Below are 8,379 nucleotides of genomic sequence, written 5' to 3'. Positions count from 1 at the left end.
GAAGATCATCAAGCCAAACATTAGTAGCAGCCACCAAATCAAGCAACCACTAGCAACATCTAAGGGTCTATTTTTAATTGTATATTACAGTTTGATACGTTGCTGATATTCAAATTTGTTCGATTTTTGCCCAATTCTCTATTTCATTGGTTTGTTTGGTATTTTTACGGATGCCAATAAAGGAAGCAAAGTAGAGAAGTCAACCTATCAAACCCCAATTTCGTCCAAACTAACTAACTAACAATTTATTGGTAAAAAAGTCATTAACAGTGGTTCCAAATTTGTGTCAATGTATGTGTATTGTAATGATGATTTACCTCGATTAGAAGGTTGCATTTCATGACTCCGAAAAGAGGATCTTTGATGTGTTCGTGGAGAAGCTTGGTCCGGAATGCCACTATATCCATCTGTCGCCTAATTTATACAATAAAATTTACATAAGTATGCATAAATTTAGAAAATGATAACATATGATAAATACATCATATAAAAGAATATGTTATATGTAGTTATACCTGCAAACCACTAGAACTATGTCTCTGACTCATCAAAAATGCTACTTGCTCTTTTAAAGAGTTTATTACAGCATCTTGAGCTTGCAACTGAATACCTTGAGTTTGTAACTGATCACCTTGAGTTTTTAGTTGTTCCTTCAACTCAATTATAGTGTCTTTGTCTCTCATTCTCTCTTCATCAGAAACCATTCTTAAGTGGTCAAAATTATTACACATGAAGCCATGCTTGGAAGGAGTAGGCCCAAATCCTAAACCTCGAACACGACCATGATGCTCTTTACCCATCACTTGAGAATAAATATCATTTGGTGACCAAGATATACGTCCACCAACATTTCCTTCGGAGCTACTTGGTTGTGAGCTCATCAAAGCTTCTAGTTTTTCCTGTAGCATAAATGGGGGGAAAAAAATAAGAAGACAAAGAGCGAGAGTGATTGTTTGCCACAAACACATTAGAATTTTGAAAATGTAACTTATTAAATGGGCATACAATTTTTGTAGCTGCTGCTTCATTGACTGGTGTCCCATCTTTCCTTTTGTGAAGCGGTATATATAATTTTGCTCGATCTAGTGCAATCTTATCTTTTTGCTCCTATGTAACAATCATATCGTTTGAGAATAAATTCATAATATAATGCGCTAACCAAATTCAAAATATAAAAAAAGGAATGAAGTTTGAAATACCATATCATATGTATGTTGTGCATAAGTTTTAGATCCTCCCGTATGTGCACTTGTTTTCTCTCGCCTGCTTTCCTTATTGGTTGCACTAAGTTCCTTCACTCATAAATGCATAACAATATGTTAAAAAAAATGATATAATGACATTGGATTATTTGATAGAAAACATACGTCTATGCATACCTGTCCTTCCTTTGAAAACCAATACACGACAAGGTCAGCATAGTGCTTACAGTTAACTGTTAAAGGTGCAGTAGCTACTATCTATGCTGCTGTCTTTGTCTCATCATAGTACTTTGCTTTTAAACTACATTTCCAATTTCTTCATTTCTCTCCCATTGACTTCAATTTTCCTTGCCTAATCATATCCCTTCTCTCATCTTGAGGAATGGCAAACTTGGACTACAATTGTATGGTTTTTCATGTTATGAACATTCTTAAAATTATCAATACAATAATATAAACTAAATTTGTGCATTTCTTTGCCTAATTCTCATATTTTTACATGGAGATAATGAACCACACTAATTTCATACTTCTTACTTCTAGACGACACCTATATCCTAATATAGGAAAGGAACTTTCAGACAATCCTAACAACAAACATATGTCGTAAAAAGATTTATTCAATGAAGAAAAGCCTCAGCAGTTATATAATCAAAGATTTGAAAATTGTGATCATTCTACCTGCATGCAGAAGCAGAGGAGTTAGGAATTCAGAAATTGAAGGACTGCCTATTGGGAACGTTTTGAACTGCTTTATAGATTAAATTCTGGATTTTAATTTTTTTCTTTTCTAGGATGAGTTCTGATTTTTTTTTTTGGGGGGGGGGTAACATGTTATGTATAGAGAAAGAAAAAAAATGAAAAGCAAGGTGGCTTAGATTCATAAGCAAACAAAAGAATGGAGTGACGATTGAAGCTAAATGAGAGGAAATCATTATGACGACAGGAAATGGAATGGATACATTTCAAAGAAGCTTCTCAGTGCCTTGGATGTTAAAGTTGTTTGTCCTGGTTATATTGAAAAAAGGCCAATCTTTTGTTTTCATTTGTAAATCCTGTGCTCATTTTCTGTCAATCTGCTCAGAAAATCAGTGTATTATTAGTATTGTCTTATTGTATATTGATATGAACAACATATTTGATTTTGGATTAATGATAATGATATGATCAACAATGTGTTATTTGTTGTGTAAGAAAATTGAATCTTTGATTGTGCTTTTTGAAGGTCATTTGCAAATAAGCAACATATACATGCACATGCTGGTATTAGGAATAGAAACCAAATTAATGATTCAATTATAACTTTAATTTGTTATAAAATCTAAGATTGTAGTTGAAGTTAATACAATTTTCTTTACTACTGTAGTAGAATTATCACAAAATACTTGTAATTAGAAAATTACCTCGATAATATTCCAACAATCTTCTTTGTACTGATCTGGCACTTCATGCCAATTCTTGTACTTAATTAGGCATAAGTGTGGCTTCCTAGCAATGGTACCTATGAAGCGACTGAATATACCACCCTCTGTAGAAACCGCCTGCAAATCCTTGTTGAAGGTGAGCATAATGCGTTCTTCTGGAGTCAAATTCCACACTTCAACCATACGTGTAATTCCCCGCATGTTTCGCTTGGTCGATTCATCTATTTCAATACAACAATGATATATATCATGGAAGTTAAGGGTGACTTGTAATTTGTACCTCAACTAAAAATCTAATAATACCTGTACGTTGCATTTCTTCTTCCCTTAACCAGTCTGTAACGCCCTCAAAATAATAACATGAAATCCATCAATAAGACATATGAAATAACCATATTCTTCTATTCATGAGAGTTTCATTACATAAGTATTACATGTTAACAACAAAAGCAAAATGCCCTACGGGCTTACAGCTTTCCAAGTTAACACTTGGTTACAATAAAAAGAGTACTAACTCATACACCTTAAGCCCTTGGCTTGTATTTACATGTAATACATCAAAAGTAAAACGACAACATTATGTCCGCCTCTTGCCTACCAAGCTATGTCCTTGGAGGTGGCATGCTTCCTGCACCTGAAAATGATATTCCCATATAGGGTGAGCCACAGCCCAGTAGAAATACACTAAACCATCCATGAACAATGACCAAAATATTAGCAATTGATAGATGGCCAACACTGATACAATCACATAAATCATCTATTTATGTCATACGACTTATAAGTCCAAGTTTCCTTTCATTTTCCCTTTTTCAACGGATAGGCATATCAGCACTACCTACATTCTCAACAGATATGTATACCAACAATATCCACAGATAAGCATATAAGCTATATCCACATTCTACAACAGATATGTATAACCACAATATCCACAGATAAGCATATAAGCTATATCCACACTTCACAAAGATAAGCATATGAGCTCTATCTTCACTTCTCTAGACAAGCCTATTAGCTGTGTCTACGGAGTTCATCCCCTATCTTCTCCCAACACTATCCGGTTTAGAGGTACATCCCCTATCTTCCCCTAAACCGCGGAGTACATCCCCCATCTCCTCCTCTACACATAACGTATACAAACACATTGGTTCTATATACAATCACTCAATACACATAGTTAATGTATTCTATCAACCGTCAAGTTCCATGACACATTCCATTGATTAGTTTCAGTTTTCCTAATCACCATGCATTGTCTACAACAATCACGACTATCCTCCACCGATAGCCCAAAGCAGATATTTCTAGACAGAAAATAAATGCACAATGGATATTCAATCAACATTTCATTTCCTCATTCTTCTCAATTAATTATCCCAATTAATTAAACAATGTAATTAGGCCAATTCCCATAATTAACATTTCAACCCTTAGGTCCCATTTTCATCAATGATTTAACATTCATTCCATTTCTCTATGCCAAACATACATCTAGGTTTATTATGAATAAAACCCCAACTTTTGTAAAATTACACAAAAGCCCCCAAACTTTCACAAAATTACCAAACCAACCCCAACATCTCAAAATACCAAAATTTAGAGACAAAATCCATAGAGAGGAGTAGGATATCCCTACCTCAAATTCGGAGCCCCAAAGGAGAAGATGACAAAACCCAACGTGCTCCAAAACCCGAGATTTTCAGATTAAAATGAAGCTCTCGACGATCAACAACTTTTTTGTAAAGGCCAAAGATGAGCAAATCACTCCTACTAGATCAAAACCTAGAGAGAAGGTAGAGTCTAGAGTGAGAGGCTCAACAATGGTGATTTTGGAAAAGTAAGAGAGAGAAGAGAAAGTGAAAAAGTGATTTGAAGAGTCACAAATTCGGGACTTTAACCCAGGTCTCCGCTCGAGCGTAAAACACCCCGCTCGAGCGGCCACTCACAGACTTCCGCTCAAGCGGCTAACCACCCGCTCGAGCGCAGAATGCACTCGCTCAGCACTTTTGCAGAACCAGACCTCCGCTCGAGCTCCCAACCCTACGCTCGAGCGTACAACACTGCACAACAAATACTGGATGGGTGTATTCCCCGCTCGAGCGCCAACATCTCCGCTCGAGCGGACAGGCCAAAAATCTGGGCAACTAGTTTTGGTTTCTAAACTCAACCAACTTGAAGCAAACCCACCCAACACATCCCATAACTCAAATATGAAGTAAAGAGGATGCAAACAAGATAATAAACCACAACTAACATCCACGGACACATGTCCGGATCACTATTCAACAAGGGTAAAACCCGGAATCGCTATACAGTCCTCATCTAAATCATCTTCAAACTGAGGGTTAACCTCTGATTCTTGAGGTTGAGGATGTGGAACATGTGATGGAGCATGTGAGGAGGGATGTGACCAACTAGGTTGTGAAGAGCCATTTGATCGACTAGGCTGTGAAGTTTCATTTGGCCGATTAAGCTGTAAAGAGGCATTTGAACGACTAGGTTGTGAAGTTCTATTTGGCCAGTCCATCTGTGGAGAGCCAATTGAGTGACTAGGTTGTGAAGTTCCACTTGGTGCGTTAAGCTGTGAAGGGTTATTTGGTTGGCTAGGCTGTGAAGAGTTATTTGACTGGCTAGGTTGTGAAAAGCCATTTGATCGCTTATTTTGGGACTCATTCTCAAGATTGCAAGTTCTAAATCGTTTCTTTGCCATATCTGCTAGATAAACAATAGATGTAATTAATCAAACACAAAGATATTAATCAAATTAAATGAGCATTTATCATAGTATACTAAAGATATTAAAGAACATAAGCCATAGGAAAAGCTCATATACACCTCGCAAGATTATTTTCTTTTTCTACTTTTAAGGAGATTTTCTGTACACAATGCATGGAAAGAGGAACAGATCTGTTACAATGGTGGATTGGGTATAAATTTAGAATCTTGGAATGGAAAATATGGGATGTGTTTCCTTTTGCTGCACTGTGGTATTTGTGGAGGGGCAAAATGATTGTAAGTTCATTGGTTCTCAACTAAGGGTGCAGTCTCTAGTAAATGGTGTTTGATTGTCTTGGCACGGTTGTAGGGGTGAAGAAGGTGCCAATCCTGAGTCTGCTCTTGATTTTTTGGTAAAACACTGTCAGTGGGCTGTGGTGACATTAGGCCCTAATGGATGCATTGCAAAACATGGAAAAGAGGTCAGTGATATGTTATATTTGTCTCCTCTTCCATAGTTTTGGTTATTAGAAATATTAATATATAACCTGGTTATATATATAAAATCTGTGGAACTTTGAAAGGTAACTATTCCATGGAATCTTATAATAATCTCTCTTCCAAAGGCACATGTGTACCCCTTATGGAATGGATATTATAATTGGTATCATCCTAAACATTGTGAATCTGAATTTGTTATGTAATGATCATGGCAAGTACACAAGATTAACACAAGACATTTATTCTATTTTAAGTACACAATATGCTCTCTTTTAGTATATAGTAAGTCTACAGACACAGATCTAACTACAGAAACAGATCTAAGTACAGAACATTAGCACTAAAAAAGTGCACTTTTATATTTTTTTACTTTTTGGTAAGTAATGGATAGAATTCATTACCTCTTTCAGATTGTTCGGGTTCCAGCAATTGGAGAGGCAAAGGCAATAGATGCCACTGGAGTAGAGGACCTGTTTGCAAGTGGGTGTTTTTACGGATTCGTAAAGGGGCTAAACCTAGAGGAATTCTGCAAAGTGGGCTTATACAATGGTGGCTCAGTTATTCGGGCTCTTGGGGGTGAGGTCACACCAGAAAACTGGCAATGGATGCATAAACAAATGCAGACCAAGGGCCTCACTATCCCCAGTAGTGATGAGTGATATCTCTTGTCAAAGAGGATTTTTTTAGGGTTTGGGTAATCATTATTGCTATTGTTTCATGAGTCAATGTTATTTGGCATTAATGATAGGCCAAATCAATTAACTAACCATGAACTAATCAATATTTTCACAAACCGTAAGATTTAAACACTGAAGCCAAGCAAAACTGTACACATTTTGTACCTTTCTTCACCAATAATACTAACCATTTAGGTTCAAAGTATGAATCAAGGTGTGATCAGTAAGATAGATAAAGAGACATGCATGCGGATAAAGAACATAGCATGACAAGGTTCAACATAAGCAAATATAGCATGACAAGGTTAAACATAAGAATTTGCCTCTGTTCTGTTCATGTAAAATTGGTGAACATTGAGAAAATCCTCAAGGTACTTTAAGTGGCAAATGTGGGGCCTAACCTGCGACCAATACCTTATTTGTAAGTAATATTCCTTTTTGTGGGACCTTTTGGTCATTTAGAGAAATTTGGCCATTCATCCTATTTCATCAGACTAAAACAAAGCCAAAAGCAAAATGTAGAAAAAAAATAAAACAAAAATATATCTGTCCATAGATTTTCCTTTCTTGGCTTAATTAAGGTCACTTATATTACTTTTTTTTTCGATCGGTAAAAGAAAAGCTTTATTGATGCAAGAATCAAGTACATAGTACAAAAAACTATCAACAAAGAAAAGGAAAGTGCAAAAGCATCATAATGAGCTAAATCGTCCCAACTAGGTTGGCACCAAAAAGCCCATCCTATCATTTGGTAGCACCCCTAGAGTTGGTGAGAAACCAACGACAAAACAAAGCAAACCGAACACCTATAAAACCAAACAGACTACTGCCAAAAAGCCCAGCCTATCATAATCAGACCAACCACTAAAACAGAATACATTAACTGAGCAACCACCAACCAGTAAACAAAATTGAGCAGACCAACAAAGCTAAGCAGACCAACCACTACAAGAGACCAAACAGAGCAGACAACAGCTAAACATAAACAGGACAACAGCAAAGCAAGCCATACAGCAGCAGCAACAAAGATTCACCACAGTAGCAAAAACCTCTATTGCATTGAGATTTCATCAGCAAAAACAGTACTCAATTAGTACTCTATCACCCCAAAGCCAAAGGCCATCACTACAACATTGCACTCAGCAGCACCAAGGATCACCACTAAACATATCAGGACAGCACTCAACAAACCAGTACTCACCTCAGTAGCAAAGAAACCTCTATTGCATACAGCAGCAATAATCACCACAAAGCACCATCCAACAGTAGCAGAGGTTCACCACAGTAGCAAAGAAACCAGCAGTAGACAACTAAGGAAACAGAACTGGTGCCTTAAAGACCAGCAGTAGACAACTAAGGAAACAGAACCAGCAACCTGAACCACAAGCTAAGAACTCTGCAGCCTGATGGTAATGCACTCTCAAAACTGGTGCCTAATATTCCAGCAGAAACAGCAGCCTTATCCACACTAGCAAACTTCTACCTTACAAATCAGCACCTGAACTGGTTCCTTGAAAACCAGCCCAGAACTGAAACACAACAAACCTGCTACTAGCAGACTAGAAGCACCAATGCAAACTTAGAACTCTGCAGCCTGAAGCTAATGCACACCCAAACTGGGGCCTAGTATTCTAGTAGAAACAGCAGCCTTACCACAATAGCAGTCTTCTACCTTACAAACCAACACCCGAACTGTTGCCTTGAAAACCATCCCAGAAACATACCACAATAACTCGGATCTCACACCAGACCACAATAACACAGATCAAACAACACAGGGACAAATCAGAAAGAAACAGAAATTAGCTAGACAGTAACCTTAGCCAAGGCAGAATAAAACCTGTTGAAGATGATGTA

At 37.1% G+C, this 8,379-nt stretch overlaps 1 long non-coding RNA gene across 1 annotated transcript; it reads right to left on the bottom strand.

Moving 5' to 3' along the window:
- Positions 1-279: 279 nt before the first annotated feature.
- On the bottom strand, positions 280-1,126 carry LOC145801639 (uncharacterized). Its single transcript, XR_014343264.1, has 3 exons — positions 1,006-1,126; positions 516-899; positions 280-414 (listed from the first exon to the last, which is right to left on the bottom strand). It is a non-coding gene; the product is annotated as an uncharacterized LOC145801639 (long non-coding RNA).
- Between the last annotated feature and the right edge of the window lie 7,253 nt (positions 1,127-8,379).

The sequence above is a fragment of the Camellia sinensis genome, chromosome 10 (assembly GCF_055761805.1).
Source record: "Camellia sinensis isolate YWXY chromosome 10, ASM5576180v1, whole genome shotgun sequence".
Classification (NCBI taxonomy): domain Eukaryota; kingdom Viridiplantae; phylum Streptophyta; class Magnoliopsida; order Ericales; family Theaceae; genus Camellia; species Camellia sinensis.
Note: the sequence above shows the minus strand (reverse complement) of the source record. Positions and strands in the feature narration are given on the sequence as shown.